Source organism: Epargyreus clarus, unplaced genomic scaffold, assembly GCF_041222505.1.
Source record: "Epargyreus clarus isolate Ecla_fem2 unplaced genomic scaffold, WU_Ecla_fem_2.2 ptg000026l, whole genome shotgun sequence".
Taxonomy (NCBI): Eukaryota; Metazoa; Arthropoda; class Insecta; order Lepidoptera; family Hesperiidae; genus Epargyreus; species Epargyreus clarus.
In genome coordinates, this window is record NW_027332233.1 from 14,024,320 (window position 1) to 14,030,056 (window position 5,737).

Below are 5,737 nucleotides of genomic sequence, written 5' to 3' on the forward strand. Positions count from 1 at the left end.
TGTGTTTTATTTATAACTCATAAAATAATATAGAGCACGTAATTACTAAGCCTAGTAATGTATCTACTGTCTTGTTTGAATTGTGGTTAGTAGAATAAACGGTAACAGATGCTAATACTATTAGCAAATGCTTATACTATACTATACCCAATTGAATATAGAAAAATCAAGAATATCGGTTGTAGAGGTAAGGAGTACCATCTCTGTCCAAAAGTATCCGTCTAAAGACGTTAAATAAGGCGGCATGTAGGTAAATTTAACAAAGCACCAAGAATATTTATTTACACATATTATATATGCGAAATATTTTGAGCTACGTAATAGGTGCTGAATGATGCAGTTCTATAACTAACCTAACCAGCATAATTATCAATTTTTTCAACTCTGCGCACTTTGCTCTGTCCGCAACTAACAAGTTTTTCTTTCTATACAAAGTCATTGTGAATAGTTATTTCTCGCTTATAGGCGGACACTTTTCAACAAATCCTTCCTGCGACTACTCATTAGTTCTCACCTCTACACTATAAACCAAGAACTAAGCAAATTACCAAAACACATTTTGAGTTATGCGTGTGTGTGAATTTGGATATCAATCAATCAATTGTGGATATAAATATAAAATAGGATTTAATCCCGACTCGGGTCACTCAGGTGCATAGCTACCCCGTTTTGTTTACGAGAGTGAAACCTCCCGTGGTGGTTATCCGGGCGGTTAGAGCTCCCACTCTTGCCGCTTGCGACAGGCAGGGGATACCGTAGCCCTATTCTGGTCCTTACTTTAGACAAAGTAAAAATAGGTGTAAATATTATGCCGCTGGAATCAAAACACGAATGGTTTTGTCACCTTTTAAACTACGAGTTTTATTAGTTCCATTATCCACAACATTTAATATAAACGCGTTTATATTAAATAATTTTAGAATTTACTTTCAAATTCTCCTCAATGAATTCTACATTAAAAACATGACTTTTACATACACACATTGTATAAATCTTAATATGTAGTTTAATTATAATAAAGTGCTTACTACACTTTAAACTGACGAGCCATTTGTCAGTTCCCACCGAGACTTCCTTATAAATGGTTACTGCAATATTAATCCTAACTTGCACTCGGGGTTCGTAACTTACATTACAGAATAAATTAATCAAAAGCCTTACGAGTTCATTTCGTATCATATTGTGCGGGAAATTTTTATAGTGGACTATTTTTATGTAACTTTAAATACCTATAGCATGTTAAAGTAACATGATATATTAGAGGATAAATATGTATTTAAATATGGTCGTTTCACATTGCCGAACTATCGAACATTGTCGAAATATCCAACAGGTAGGTTACCTAAGATTTTATCGACAATTTTCTGCCTTCTAACAGCAGTATAGTGCGGCTGCGTTACAGATCCACTTACAAGAATCGTTCTCCAGAGTAGAAAGTCATTTTTAGCGAAAATTAGATAAGAGTCCAATCCTGTTAAGAGGATTACTGATATCCACGGGCATCAGTTATCGCTCATCAGCTAGACTGCACATGTGATTGTTCACTTAGGTAATTCAAATACAAATAAAATACAAAGAGACATAGGTGTAATCTTCATCTGTAATGTAGGGCTTCATAAATAGCAAATAAGTAAGAGATTGCACGACGGCCCTTAGCAATAAGGGGTTCATTAGATAAAGCCTTTCTACATTTTATAAGTGGTAGTCGTTACCTATTATTAACTTCACTATAGTGTGAAAATACGAGATATTCAGCACTAGGTTAGGTCTCAGGTGCATCGAGCGAATACTTATCACACTTGTGAATCGAGATACTTTGTAAATTGCCTCCCCTATTCACATCGAGAGCTCGTAATACGTACAATGTATATCTTCAATAAATTCACAAATATCGTTTTATATTTCACAATGTCAATAAGGACCGAATTTTATATAGACCTTACATTAAAATAAGTTTTGCTTACACTAAAAATAATCCGAACATCGTGTTAGATTGCAGTTAGGGCTCGTACACAAAACTGCGATGCGACGCGATGCGAACTCGCAACGCAGTAAATTGCGACACGAATTGCTGCGATGCGTAATCGTGCGGCATAGCGTCTCCCAGGGTGACCATTCTTTCGACAACCGTCAACCGTACGGAACGTATTTTGAAGATTAGGTCGTGACATGGATCGTAAAAAGAAGTGTGCACTTTTGTGCACTTTTGTATCAATTACAAGTAGTTGTTTATTATTACATTCTATTGTATCCACGGGTACATAGGAATGATTAGGTAGTGGAGGCAACGAAGTGCTGCACCACGTTTACATACAGGTTTATAGGTACATAAAAGATATATTCGAATATTAAATGGCATACAATATTAAGCACACCTACACCGTTTCTCCTGATAAATTACTTGCACGCGTCTACAAAATCCATTTTGAAATTAAATCATTTGTCTGCGCTACGGCATGAATTATTAGGTTACATTTCAAACACGTTGCAACATATTTATGTATCAAATTTTATGTAAGAATACATAAGAACAATTTTGTAATTAATTAAAATGTAAGTACTTAATAATTAGGAAGTAAGATGGTTCTCTAACATCTTTAATTATCATGGTTGATCTATCCATCAGACATTCACATATACCTATGTATAAATAGGTAGGTACCTGGATTTATAGATGGTTCTTCTACTTTAATGTGGCTTAGGAGTCCACGAAATCGTAATGTTCCCTATATTACTTACATTATTGTAGTCCTGCGACAGTCTGCGTATAAAAGTGCTTATTATTTATAGCGTAGGTTTCATATTGGGCAAAATGAAATATGAATTTCTTACAAATAATTTTCCAGTTAAAATACCAACTCGTACATATTTTATACAAAAATTATATTATTAATATGTGAGTTATGAGTTATGACTGAAGACGATATGCGGGGACAGCAATACATATAGCTGATCTTTTAAAATATTTTATTATCTACTATATCTCGAAAAAACTTTCTGAAGAAATACATTGCACCTACAATGTACAATCGACGTAGCTGCGAAGATTACAATTACGTAATTATCATTTGCTTTAACAATGAAGGAATAAATTGGTAGGAAACTAAAATGTCCTACATGTAACCTGAGAATAGTCACATATCTTTTATCTTTGGTATTGACCATTCTAACACGGTCAGCGAGGTGGATTTTGTGACTTAACTTTCTAAGTAGTACCCGAAACCCTATTGAATGGGCCTTAGGATTTCAGGTTTTTTCTAGTGAGCGAGAAACATACACAAAAGCTGCTATTTTGGGCCAAACTTTTATTAAACCCTAGTAACTTATATATAAACATAGGTACCTACTTTCAGAACTAAACGAGGTAAATACGGAATGTAGGCGTCAAGCAAACACATGTTGACATCCTTCTGTACTTACAATTTATCGCTGCACAGTCAGTTCTTGAAGATCTCATTAATTCAAACTTTATGTAGGAGTAAATTGCGAACACGAGGACTCGAGGCAGCGTGGTAATGATGACGAATGATTGACGGATTAAATCTTAACGTGCGATGTTAGACTTAATTTGTTTCGTGTTTGTAATTGGGTTATTCTTATTGGAGTGTGAAATCTGGATTTAGAGTTTTAGTCATAAATATAAAATTGCTTTTTAACAATGAAAGTAGAGCTATTAACTTGTTTGAAGATATGATGCAAGTACTAAAAGGAAGTGCCTACCCATAGATAACACATCTTTGTTTATCAGTTAGATAGGGTGCATATTCTTACTGCATTATACTGCGTGCTGTTTAGCCTCATCGCTCCTTCTTATTTAAAAGACCGTTTCCAGTATCTTTACCTTACCTATTCATGACCACTGACTTCGCTCCTCTATTAAACTCTCTCTCCAAACTCCCACTCATACTACGCCCTTCTACAAAAACTCCTCTTCCTCTGTTGCTGTTTGCCTGTGGAATAAATTACGTTTGTCCATACGCCGCGCTAAATCGCTTAATAAATTTAAAAATCAACTGAGGAAACTTTATTTATAAATTTGTTAAAGAGTATTCTATTATAGGTATGAGACGATTTCAAACTGCTGCTTCATACTTATATTTCCACGGCTGGGCTGGGATTGTTTGAGGCAAGATTACGTAATAGGCTTTGAATTTCAATTTTAAAATTCCTGTAATTACGATGAATTATTTTGATTATATTACTTCCAAAAGCCCGTATAACGGTTTAAACAGAAGATAAACAAAATGCGGCAGAAATATTTCATTCGCGAATCCAAAGTGAATGAAATGACAGTGAATTAATCATTCAATTTCGATCATTCCGACCGTAAACGAACAAATATTGCGTTTCGACAAATCGGGCTGATTAATGTTGCGTAAAATTTGGAAAATTTTGCACCAAATATTGGTTGATATTTCAAGTAGACGTACCTACGTAAAATAAGTAAATTTCAAATAACTTGTTATATTTTATTCTAATAATAACGTCTCGACATTTTAGTATTAGTCTTATTACTTATAGATGGTAGTTATAGTGTTTGACGATACTTTAATATTAGAGATCGAGCAGCATTCCATATTATGTGCATTTCTTTTACTACAAATGGACAAGAGCTTCTCATTTGCGCTATGTAAAGACGAAGACTGAAAGTATGAAAAAGCCGTGTGTCCGAACTTTTTACGACTTATAAGAAGTTACGTTAAGCTAAATTATTAAATGTTAACTAACCTTCACTTTACCTATACTAGCTTTTACCCGCAGCTTCGCATGCGGTCAGAGGGTTATATTTATCCTTCGGGAATGTTACTTTTTTTGGGAGTAAAGGTAACCTATGTCCTTTTTTGAACCCCTAACGTGTGTATAAAATCTCATGACAATCAGTTATGTAGTTAAGACGTCAAAGTATTACAAAAAATACACAAACTCACATTCGCATTTATAATATTAGTTACGATATAAGTTAAGAGGATTTGTAATAACTTGGATTTGACTTTGATTTTGAAGGTGGCAGAACTCTTTCTGGTCCGACTCCGGCGGCACCTCCGCCACACTTATTACTACCTCATAACAGCAGTGATAAACGCTGCTGTGTTTTGGTTTGAAGAGTGTGGTAAGGTAGACATATTTTTCCGAGAGATTCCAGCTTAGTCCTCAGGACTTAGGAATATCCATATCTAGGAATATCTATTCCTATCCGAGGTTGATTACAGATTACCATGGGCGGCAGTAGCCACTTACCATCTTACCTTACCATGCTTCTCTGCTACTCCTACATTATTATATATAAAAAAATAAGTTTAATAGAAAACAACATTACCTCCAAGTGTTCAGTCGGTGAGAACAAGTAAAGAACTTCCTATCAAACTAGTTTTGATAGAGTTTAAAGAAAACGTGAACTGGCTTTGTATTGACTCTATTGTACCAGAGTTTAAACTATCCAGAGTTTGTTTAAACTGTTTCAATGGTCTATCAATTTGTTGTCCATTGAAATAAAGTTATCTGAAGTTTTCCTTTCGACTAAGAGTTGCACTTATTTCTTATAGATACATAGAGATAGAGTATTAAAGCCAATGTTAGAAAAGGGACAGAACTCTTTGAGGGTTCATCCACGACGTACCGTCACACTTATTGCCTTATAACAGTGATGTTAAGCACTGGATTACTAGATTGACAGATTACCTACCTACCATCTAGAGACTCAGTCCTCAATTTTGTAATGCACCCGTGACCGACCTTG